At 37.0% G+C, this 12,832-nt stretch overlaps 1 protein-coding gene across 1 annotated transcript in view; it reads left to right on the top strand.

Moving 5' to 3' along the window:
* The window catches only part of GRID2 (glutamate ionotropic receptor delta type subunit 2), a 1,601,543-nt gene that overhangs the window by 558,739 nt on the left and 1,029,972 nt on the right, over window positions 1-12,832 (top strand). The window lies entirely within an intron of this gene.

Raw genomic sequence — 12,832 nt, 5'->3', positions numbered from 1 at the left:
GAGAGAAATGTGATATGGTAATAGAAACTTAGCTTCCTGAGAAAAGAAAGTATTTGGACTCAAAAATTAAAGTAACAAAATGATATAAACATAAATATAGAAATGGAAAGTCATTTATTTTAATTATAGCATTACTACTGTGATTTTATATGTAATATTTCAGTAGCAATCCTCAACATAGCATAATGCCCCTATTTAAATGAGGCAACTTCAAGTAGCGTTTTTTTTTTTTTTCTTAGCCAAGTGGAATTGTATATAGTGATGATAAGATCACTAGCAGCAGATGAATGAAAATTTGATTTATGCTGTGCAGGTACACAACTCCCTATAAATAATCTTGCAATCTGATACAGAAAGTGTCTATTATTCTGGCATGTTTGACATTCCCATTCAGTCCAGCAACTCATTGACATATACTTAATTTGCTATTTCTTGAAGGTGTTGCTTGACGTTCCCTTCTACTTGACAGGTGCCTGACAGTTGAGTCTCTCTCAGAGCCTAACAAAATGGGAAAAGAATGCATTATCTAGACCCCTGCGGGATATCCATTTTATGACTTTGATAATGTTGTAGACTAAACTCAATCCCTTTAGATATTGATGAAGGTGCACTTTTTTTTTTCTTTTGTCTTTAAAGACATGCGGGTATATACATCTAGCTTTCAATTGGAATTTTTCCTGAAGTGTGAATGCTGTGCCCTACAGTTCTCAAACTATAACTAATGATTTAAATGTGGACATGTGAAAGGAATTAAATAAAAATGGATCTCCTGGTTCCCCACCATTTATATATTTTAGCAAGATGCAAAAATTTTAATATTCACAATACAAATAGTGCTCTTAGCATCTTGCATTTTTGATAAATGCTTTTGAATGTTGTTCTTGGTTTGAATGCATATTTATATCCATGCAGCCTTCTCAGATTTCTCCTCATAGTTATTCATTATGATGGATATATACACACACTTTTAAGGACAGGAGCATATGATTTTGTTTAAGGAGCAGGCAAAAGTGTATTATCTGTCAGGGCTCCTGAGATAAAGTAACTGATATCAAAGTGGATTTCTAAAGGAAACAGACATTCTTTGGTGAAAATCTGTTTAGCTCACCAGTATCCATATGATATGTACAAAATCCTAGGTATCACATTGAAAGATTATCTGTAACTGATCCTACCATATATTCCCAGCCTAATTAATCTCTTAACTTACCCTGCCGATCCTCTGTTGAGACTCTTCGATTTTCTAACAATATGAGAGTCCCTTAGCTAACGCCATTCTCAGAAATTCACCCTCATTGTTTTCTATCTAAAAAAAATTTTCTCTGTCCTTGGAGATTTAACCCAAAGTCCATGAAATGTTTTATTGATAGTTTCACGCTTTGGTGCAATGCTTGTTATCCTTCCTATGTCTTGGGACACATTTTGTATTATTATCTCGTATTATTGCTACTTGACTTTTAGATTAAGTGTTTTGTTGCTTTTGATGTATGTAATAGAGGCCCACTGGGAGGCAGAAATCACACAGTAATTTAAATAGGGCAAGTTTAATATACAGAATAAATAGATGGAATTTTGGAGTAATAAAGGATTGACTAACAATAATTAAATAGGGCTTGGAGAAGGCAATGGCACCACACTCCAGTACTCTTGCCTGGAAAATCCCATGGACGGAGGAGCCTGGTGGGCTTCAGTCCATGGGGTTGCTAAGAGTCGGACATGACTGAGCGACTTCACTGTCACTTTTCACTTTCATGCATTGGAGAAGGAAATGGCAACCCACTCCAGTGTTCTTGCCTGAAGAATCCCAGGGACGGGGGAGCCTGGTGGGCTGCCGTCTGTGGGGTCGCACAGAGTTGGACACGACTAAAGTGACTTAGCAGCAGCAGCAGCAGCATAGAATATAGGAGTATTTAGATATAAAGAGCAACCACCACTTCTAGAGCTGAGGTGTTGCACCCAAGAAGGAACTTGCACACCTCTTGTAGGGCTGAGATCCAGACTCTGAGAAGACACATCCATGGCTCACTGGATAGAGGACAAGTTACTGAGGCGTGGTGGCAGCAGAGTCTGTTAGAAATCTTCCTTTTCAGTAGTGAAGAAGCCATCCGTTTGGAGGAGCCTTATTACCAGCATCATTTCTCTGCAAAGCCAAGGAAATGTCAGTTTTCCACTGCTATGCCATCCTAGGGAGTAATGAGAGAAAACATCCATAAGATGTTGCATGTTGGCATTCCTGGTAAAACCAACCAGGGGGTGCTGGAGGCTGCTGTTCACAGGAAAATGTGTCACCGTTAATTACCATTAGATTACAAAGTTACCTTAGAAGGTTTTCAAGAAAGCCATCTACAGGGAGTTGCCAGGCCTTGGGAATTTTTTGGCTGCACCACATGACATGTTAGTTCCCATCCAGCAATTGAACCTGCACCCCCTACAGTGGTAGTATGGAGACTTAACCACTGGACATACAAGGAAGTCCTTGGAACTGATTTTTAATCTATCAGAAGACCAACCAGAAGGAGCTGCTGGTTGCTGGGGGCAATGGGCCACCATGTAATATCAGAGCCATGCACGGGAGAAACTGCACTGTAGAAGCCTTGTGAGAGGAACATACTGGGACCAAACCCTTCTTCCTCCAGTGTCCCTCTAGCACCATCTGCTGACAACGCTTAGAAACGTGCAAGTTGGCAAAGGAAAAATACTTTTAAAGCCTGTCTCCATTATTGCAGCGCAGGCAATAGAGGGTGGATTCGGATTTGCCAAGCAGTCTATTTGACATTGGCACAGTAGCCGTATTTAGTGACCCTTTCAACAAATGGGAATTTCTTAGAAGACAGAAATTGTTTTTTATCATTTCTTTTATGCCCAGGAGTAGTGTTTTCTGTACAAATGGTAATCAAAAACATCTCAACTAAATTTTATCTCTGTTAACCACTACATTTTTATAAATACAATTTCTGTCTCTGAAATTTTATGTACAAAAATATATCTCATCGCTGTCAAAGTCTTACATGAGTGCATTAATTTTTCTTAGTATGTATGGAAGCATGTGTGTACATGTATGGGTATATAAAGTTAATATGTGACTAACAAGTCTGACCAATATCTAAATTAATCAAATGAGCTTCCTGGAAGTTAGAGGAAAGCTATTTTAAACTTCACAGAGACAAATTACAAGTCTTGATATCTGCTAAATAAAAATATAAGTTTCTAACCTCCAAAGAAAATTTTACACATTGATTTTCTATTAATTTAGATAAAGGTAAGTACAGGATAATATTTTAATATCTTTGTATTTGATCCCTATAAAAATGTACTAGTATTTTATCAATACATGATGCCTGAAATATCAAAATCTTATAGCAAATTAATAATTTTAAAGTCAGTTTTGTTAAAGATTGAATTGTCTCTGCTGCTACTGCTGCTAAGTCGCTTCAGTGGTGTCCGACTCTGTGCAACCCCATAGACGGCAGCCCATCAGACTCCCCCGTCCCTGGGATTCTTCAGGCAAGAACACTGGAGTGGGTTGCCATTTCCTTCTCCAATGCATGAAAGTGAAAAGTGACAGTGAAGTCACTCAGTCATGTCCGACTCTTAGCGACCCCATGGACTGCAGCCTACCAGGCTCCTCCGTCCATGGGATTTTCCAGGCAAGAGTACTGGAGAGGGGTGCCATTGCCTTCTCCAGACTCTAGTGGCATTAAAAATTGACTACTACTAAAACATTAAAGCGTGGCTCCTTGTCAGTTTGTAGGCTTATATAGTGACTGTACAAAACCGGGCCAGGCAAAATAAATACCAGAATTTAGTAAGTTGAACATTGTGGGTGTGCGTGCTAAATTGCTTCAGTTGTACCCAACTCTTTGTGACCCTGTGGACTGTAGCCCACCAGGCTCCTCTCTCCATGGGATTCTCCAGGCAAGAAGACAGGAGTGGGTTGCCATTTCTTGCTCCAGAGGATCTTCCTGACCATGGGATTGAATTCACATCTCTTATGTCTCCTGCATTGCCAGAGGGGTTCTTTACCACTAGTGCCACCTGGAGAAGGACAAATTTATGATATCATTTATGTGTGGAATCTAAAAAGATGATACAAATGAACTTATTAACAAAATAGAAATAACTCACAGACTTGGAAAACAAACTTGGATACCAAAGGGGATAGGTTAGTGGCAGTAGTGTTAGTTGCTTGTGTGTGTGTGTGTGTGTGTGTGTGTGTGCTTAGTCCAACTCTTTGCTATCCCATGGACTATAGCCCCCAGGACCCTCTGTCCCTGGGATTTTCCAGGTAACAATACTGGAGTGAGTTGCCATTCCCTTCTCCAGGCGATATTCCCAACCCAGGGATCGAATCTGGTTGTTCTACATTGCAGGCAGATTCTTTACAGTTGGGATTTGGGGTAAATTAGGAGTTTTCGATTAATGTACATTACTGTATGTTAAATATAGATTATCAACAAGAACCTACTAGATAGCACAGGGAACTCTACTCAATATTCTCTAATAACCAATATGGGAAAATAATCTGAAAAAGAATGGATATATATGTGTCTGTGTAATAAAACCACTTTGCTTTACTGAAACTAACACCATTGTAAATCAACAGTACCTCAATATAAAATAAAAAGTAAATTGAAAATTATAATCTGATCGTGCTGCTGTTCTGCTGAAAACTTCCAATGTTATCCCCCCAGTGACACCCTTCCCCTATCATATGAATAAGATAAATTTATTATATATTAAAGGGTATGAGTCTGATAAACTCTTGATAGTCCTTCTAAATATTTTATTTATTTACCTCCCAATGGATACAACAACAAAAATCCTTGGCGTACAAGCATGTTATATCAAATGTATGTAGTGGTGTCCCACAGGCCATACTTTATGTGATGACTCCAGAGATAGAACTGTGATTCCTTCTGACATTGACCATGAAAGTGACATTAACCATTCATGTTGGTAATCACAGGGACTATAGCTATGATGGTGGCTAATAACCAATATTATGGACAATACTAATAAGAGGGATTTATTGGTCTTATGGTAATTAATGAAACATTGCATAAAGAGAAACATCTCTGAAAGGTCTGAGCTAGATGATCAGGGGTAGACTGTGTGAATAGGAATTTGAGGAGTGTGACATGTAGACTAAGGAAGACATACAATGGAGACAGTCTTCATAGACAACAAGTAATCTTTCTTTTCAACTATAATGAATAATCTATTTTAAAGTCCTCAAATTTGGTGAAAGTTATTAAAACATATTCTTTTGTGCAAAATATTTGATCTTCTTTATTATATACAAATGTTAAAGCCTCTGTTGTGAAACAGCTATGGTTTTCTTTTCTGGATTTTGCTTGTTTGTTTCTAATAATTCTTTTGCCGAGGATTGTTTAATACCTGAGCATCTCTTGTCTGGTAAAATCTTCTATCTTGTCTATCTTGGGTGTTAATGTTATGGCAAGGATTTTATATTCTGAAAAGAATAAGCTCATTATTAACATAAAGTTCTGAGGAGGGTCGTTTATTATTTTATTCAATGACCCTCATTTGAATTTTGTATCTGATGCTCTTTAAGGGAATGCAAAATAATGTCTATGCTCAGCGAGTGAAAACTGAGTGAATTAATTGTGTGTATGAACGGTGTATTAATTTTTCATTTCATTATCAAACCATTCAACAAAAAGTTTTTTATGTTACACACAGTCTTCATTCCTTGTAAAACTTTAAAAAGTATGCTATTAAGTCATGTATTCAGTATGGACCTATATCTAAGTAGCCAAATTTGACAGCAAATTTTGAATGGTGACAGTATCTAGAAATATTTCCCCAAGTTATCAGAATAACAAATATCTAGAAATTCCTCTTAAATATTAATATTTAGGAACCTAATGATAGCTTACTTAGCTTGGATCTCCAACTAAGTGACCTAAAGTAACTATATCCCCCATCAGGTAGTGGTAATGTTGTCAAGAACTGTAATTTAGATGAAACCCACATTTATTATATTTGAAGTTCTAAATCAAAATAGGATATTCTTATTTTTCAGTTTCTACACCATTTTATTCTGCCTCCAAAGTCACTGATAACCAGATATTATAAATTTTGAGTTAAGTTTATGCAGAATTCATAATGATTTAACTATAAAATTTTGTGGACTCTATTTACAGGTAGATATATAGATGCAATTTTACTTATTAGAATTTGATAAGTAAATCAATAGCTTCACTTGGGTTGAGTGAGAACATGTAAAAGAAATATTATACTTAAGAAAACACACTTGAGTTAAGTATTCTACCATGGCATTTGCACAGAGTAAAAAGTGTCATTTATCTGTTCATTAAAGTGAGTCTGTCTGAACTCTTATTTAATGTTTGTTTAACAATTTGTTTGTGTTACTTTATGGCCCTGAAGGGAATAATTTCACATTTATGAATATTCTACATTTCAGAATTTTAACTAATTAAGGATGATGACCTTCTCACCATAATTAACTCCTAATTAACGACATTTTACATTATTTGTTCTACTTTCCTCTATTCTTTGTTTTTGGTAATAGATAAACAACATAAATGAACATTGTTTTCCATGATTTGTTAGCCTGTTTCTGTGCTATACTTCAAGTAGAGCATGCTGAAATGGGAAACACTTCTATATTTTCTAATGTAATGCTCATAATAGCATTTAGTTCCAAGAATAGCAAACTGAGGCTATTTGTCCAAGATCATGCAGTAAATAGGACAACTGTGGGATTTCCATTCTTTGTCTAGTTCCAAAAATCTTTATTTTTAATTCTGTTTTTAAATATTTATTCCCAATGAACTAAGAGAGCTAAGTCTACATTTTGCAATGTGTAATCTAAATTACATAATTAAGATTTATATCACTCAGTATGATACCACTTTGTTTTATAGTCCAATGTATTCAGTGTCTTGAAGACTTTTTATGCATTATTATTAGATAACCAACAAGGATCTACTGTATAGCACAGGGATTGCTGCTCAATAGTCTATAATAATCTAAATGGGAAAATAATTTGAAAAAGAAAAGATACATGTATATGTGCAAATGAATAACTTTGTGGTACACCTGAAACACAACCTTGTTAATCAACTATGCTTCAATATAAAATAAAAATTAAAAAAAAGAATTCTTCTTATTCCCTGGTGACTGAGATGATAAGGAATCTGCCTGTAATGCAGGAGACCCAGGTTCGATCCCTGGGTCAGGAAGATCCCCTGGAGAATGAAATGGATACCCACTACAGTATTCTTCCCTGGAGAATTCCATGGACAGAGGAGGCTTGTGGGCTACAGTCCGTAGTGTCAGACACAACTGAATGACTAACACTTTCTAATGTACTCTTTGGATACTTTTAGTATTAATAAATAAAGTATAAAACTTTAGTATTACTAACCAAACTTTATTTATCAAAAGTATTTTTCTTTCTAATTTAAAATATATCTTGTATTAACCATAAGTTAAGTATGTGTTTGCAACACAGACTGATTATGGGAAGATCCTGGGAGTACCTTGTACTGAATTACTGAAAGATTCTTCATAGATTTTCTTGTGATTTGTATTCTTTATAATTGTTTTTATTACACTCATTTGAAACAGAGCAAAAAATCTTTCTTCCTAGATCTGCAATCTCCTTCACTTTAAAAAGAGAACAGGGTTATTCAATTTTAGTATGGACTGCAATGGTTCATTGTGTAGTTACAGAACATATTATACAGAAATCATCTGACCCTTCTTTCAGTAAACCATTTGAGACAGTCTCTGTCTTTCTCAGGAGGAGAGGGAATGATTAAGCTGTCATTATCTCCTAGTGTCACTGAAAGGACATGAGTTTCAGTGCTGTATGACCTGACATTTAAACTCATACCTTGAGATACATTTTTTTTTTCTTTCCCATTTTCTTTTCTCCTTCTCTCTCTCTCTCGATTCCACATATAAAGAATGCTTGCAGCATTTGTCTCTATTTGCCTGGCTTTTTCACTTAGCATGATCCTCTCTGGCTTCACTCATCTTATTGTAAATGGCAGGATTTCCTTCTTTCTGTGTGGGTGTTCGTCGTTCAGTCGTGTCTGACTCTTTGCAACCCCATGGACTGTAGCCCACCAGGGTCCTCTGTCCATGGGATTCCCCAGGCAAGAATACTGGAGTGGATTGTCATGCCCTTCTCCAGGGGATCCTTCCGACCCAGGGATCAAACACGGGTCTCCTGCATTGCAGGCAGATTCTTTACCATTTGACCTACCCAAGAAGCCCTTCTTTTTAAAAGCTGAATAATATTTCATGTGTATCTTTATCTGTATATGAAGGTACATATGGGATATTTTATATATATATATATATAAAATCTCTTATATACATATTATATATATGGAATATTTTATATATATATATATATATATATATATATATATATGTATATATATATACGGAGAAGGCAATGGCACCCCACTCCAGTACTCTTGCCTGGAAAATCCAAAGGATGGAGGACCCTGATAGGCTGCAGTCCATCAGGTCACTAAGAGTCGGACACCACTGAGCGATTTCACTTTAACTTTTCACTTTCATGCATTGGAGAAGGAAATGGCAACCCACTCCAGTGTTCTTGCCTGGAGAATCCCAGGGACGGGGGAGCCTGGTGGGCTGCTGTCTATGGGGTCGCACAGAGTCGGACACGACTGAAGCGACTTAGCAGCAGTAGCAGCAGCATATATATATACATAAACATATATATATATACATATATATATTTTTTTTTTATGCATCCATCTATTGACAATTGTTTCCATAGCTTGGCTATTGTGAATAATGCTGCAGTGAACATAGGGATACAGAAATTTCTTTGAGATAGTGATTTTGTTACTTTGGATGTATATCCAGAAGTGAGATTGCTGGCTTATATGGTAGTTCTGTTTTTAATCTTTGAAGAACTTCTGTACTGTTTTCCATAATGGATGTACCAGTTTACATTCATGCCAACAGTGAACAAAGGCCCTCTTTTCTTCACAGCCTCACCAATATTGGTTATCTTCTGTCTTTTTGACAGTAGCTAGCATAACAGATGTGAAGTGATACCAGAAACCACATTGTGTCTTTGATTTGCATTTCAGTGATGATTGGTAATGTTGAGTATGTTTTTATGTATCTGTTGACATTAGTATATCTTCTTTGGAAAAATACCTATTGTACTCATTTGCTCATTTTCATTGGATTATTGGTGCCTCATGACTACCTTCGAGAAATGTTCAACTGTTATATAAACTGGAATCTATTTCTATGTTATCTTAAGTTCCAGTGACCTGCTTGCTACTCTTCCTCCAGCATCACATTGATGTCCATATAATGATGCATTCGTTTTGTATTTCAAATCACCACTGACTAGGTGAATGAAACAAAGCAGGTCTGTAGGGCAAAATTCTGACATGGACCCCACTGAGGTAAACTAGAAGTGTTGACAGGACTATGTTCATTTCTGGAAGCTCTAGGGGAAAATCCTTTTCATTTCCCCGCTTCTAGAAGCTACCTGTCTGTATATTATTTGTCTCATGGAGTTCCTGTCTCTATCTTCCAGCCCATCAATAGCAGGTCAGATCATTTCCCCGCTTCTAGAAGCTACCTGTCTGTATATTATTTGTCTCATGGAGTTCCTGTCTCTATCTTCCAGCCCATCAATAGCAGGTCAAATCATTTCCCCGCTTCTAGAAGCTACCTGTCTGTATATTATTTGTCTCATGGAGTTCCTGTCTCTATCTTCCAGCCCATCAATAGCAGGTCAAATCATTTCCCCGCTTCTAGAAGCTACCTGTCTGTATATTATTTGTCTCATGGAGTTCCTGTCTCTATCTTCCAGCCCATCAATAGCAGGTCAAATCATTTCCCCGCTTCTAGAAGCTACCTGTCTGTATATTATTTGTCTCATGGAGTTCCTGTCTCTATCTTCCAGCCCATCAATAGCAGGTCAAATCATTTCCCCGCTTCTAGAAGCTACCTGTCTGTATATTATTTGTCTCATGGAGTTCCTGTCTCTATCTTCCAGCCCATCAATAGCAGGTCAAATCATTTCCCCGCTTCTAGAAGCTACCTGTCTGTATATTATTTGTCTCATGGAGTTCCTGTCTCTATCTTCCAGCCCATCAATAGCAGGTCAAATCATTTCCCCGCTTCTAGAAGCTACCTGTCTGTATATTATTTGTCTCATGGAGTTCCTGTCTCTATCTTCCAGCCCATCAATAGCAGGTCACATCATTTCCTTGCTATTGTCTCTCTGGTTTGCTGCAGTCTGAAAGGTTCTCCACTTTCTTCTCTACGCTATTAGAAAGATGGTTGTAAGGACCTTGTTTTTAGATTGGATCCACCTAGGTAGTCCAGAATAATCTCTCCATCTCAAGGCCCTTAACTTTAATCACACCTGCAAAATCCCTTTTACTTGTTTATTTTTGCTTTTGTTGACTTTACTTTTGGTGTCAAATCCCAAAAATCACTGTGAAGAAAGCCATCAAAGAGTTTTGTTTAAGAGCTTTATGGTTTCAGGTCTTATGTTCAAGGCTTTAATCCATTTTGAGTTGATTTTATTATAGTATTAGAGGTCTAGTTTTATTCTTTTTGCATGTGGCAATCCTGTTTCCCAAAAACACAATCTATGGAAGAGACTACCCTTTCCCTGTGGTATACTCTGGCACCTTTGCTAGAAATTAATTGACTATGTATGTGTGGATTTATTTCTGGGCTTTCCATTTTCTTCAACTGATCGATGTGTCTCTTTTTATACCAATACCATACTTTGTTGATTATTACAGCTTTGTAATATAGATTAAAATTAGAGAGCCTGATGTCTGAGACTTTGCTTTTTTGTTCAAGGTTGCTTTGGACATTCAGGATATTTTGTGGTTTCTTAGGAATTTGTGTAAATCAAGGGCAATATTTAGAATATCAAGGAACATCCAGGGTAAAAAGGTTTACAGTGAGACTTTTTGAGAAACACTTCATATTATGCCCTTTCTGTTTTTCCAAATAAGCTTTAACATATTTATAGTTCTGAGAAACAGAATTATAGAAAAAAAGTCAGTTTAGTATTTTAGACTTCTCCAGGCGTATTGGGTCTAGAACAAGTTTTCTTCTATAATATCTAGTGATATCTCTGAAACTATAAAAAATATTTTCAGACACTAGGAGATACCCATACTAAATCATAATATCAAGTATTTATTAAGCTTAAATATTGCTTATTAGAAGTCAAATTTTGATTAAAAACCAGAATTATGGTTATACAAAACTAGGATGTATTTACACATGTGATTCAATCATAAACCCTACTGAAGGCCTATCAGGAATGAATATTTGTTCTTTTTTTCAGTCATATTAGTGGCAGTAATATTATCAGTAAGCAAGTTTACCTTTGCTTACTGGCACCCAGAGCCCAGGGAGATTTTTGCTTTTCTCTAATGATGTTGTTGTTCAGTCACCAATTCATTTCTGACACTTGCGACCCCATGGACTGCAGTATGCCAAGCCTCCCTATCCCTCACTGTTTTCAAAAGTTTGCCCAAGTTCATATGCACTGAATCGGTGATTCCATCCAACCATCTCATCCTCTGTCACCATCTTCTCTTTCTGCCTTCAGTCTTTCCCAGCATCAGGGTCTCTTCCAGTGAGCAGGCTCTTTGCATCAGATGGCCAAAGTATTGGACTTCAGAATCGGCATCAGTCCTTCCAATGAATATTCAGGACTGATTTCCTTTAGGATTGACAGGTTTGACCTTCTTGCAGTCCAAGGGACTCTCAAGAGTCTTCTCCAGCACCACAGTTTGAAAGCATCAATTCTTTGACACTCTGTCTTCTTTATGGTCCAACTCTTATAGCTGTACATGACTACTGGAAAGACCATGGCCTTGACTATACAGACCTTAGGCAGCACAGTGAGACTTTGCTTTTTAATACACTCTCTAGGTTTGTCATAGTATTCCTTCCAAGAAGCAATCATCTTCTGATTTCATGGCTGCAGTCATCATCCTCAGTGATTTTAGAGCCCAAGAAGAGGAAATCTGTCACTGCTTCCACCTTTTCCCCTTCTATTCACCATGAAGTGATGGGAACAGATGCCATGATCTTAGTTTTGATTTGTTTTTGATACTTAGTTTTAAGCTGGTTTTTCACTCTCCTCTTTCACCCTCATCAAGAGGCTCTTTAGTTCCTCTTTGCTTTCTGCCATTAGAATGGTATCATCCACATATTTGAGGTTGTTGATATTTCTCCCAGAAATCTTGATTCCAACTTGTAACTGATCCAGCTTGGCATTTTTGCATGATATTCTCTGTGCATGATACTATATAGCCTTGTCATATTTCTTTCCCAATTTTGAACCAGTTAGTCGTTCCATATAAAGTTCTATCTGTTGTGTATTCACCCACATACAGGTTTCTAGGAGACAGATAAGATGGTCTGGTATTCCCATCTCTATAAGATCTTCCACAATTTGTTAAGATCCACACAGTTAAAGGCTTTGGTATAGTCAATAAAAAAGAAGTAGATGTTTTTCTTGAAATCCCTTGCTTTCTCTATGATACAGTGAATGTTGGCAGTTCAATCTATGGTTTCTCAACCTTTTCTAAACCCAGCTTGTACATCTGGAAGTACTGCTGAAGCCTAGCTTAAAGGATTTTGAGCATAACCTTACTAGCATAGGAAATGAATGCAATTATCTGGTAGTTGGAAGATTCTTTAGTACTGCCCTTCTTGGGAATTGGGAGAAAGATTGACCTTTTCCAGTGCTGTAGCCACTGCTGGGTTTTCCAAATTTGGTGAGATATTGAGTGCAATG

The sequence above is a fragment of the Bos indicus genome, chromosome 6, assembly GCF_029378745.1.
Source record: "Bos indicus isolate NIAB-ARS_2022 breed Sahiwal x Tharparkar chromosome 6, NIAB-ARS_B.indTharparkar_mat_pri_1.0, whole genome shotgun sequence".
In the NCBI taxonomy this organism is placed as follows: domain Eukaryota; kingdom Metazoa; phylum Chordata; class Mammalia; order Artiodactyla; family Bovidae; genus Bos; species Bos indicus.
This window is presented reverse-complemented; position numbering and strand designations above follow the sequence as displayed.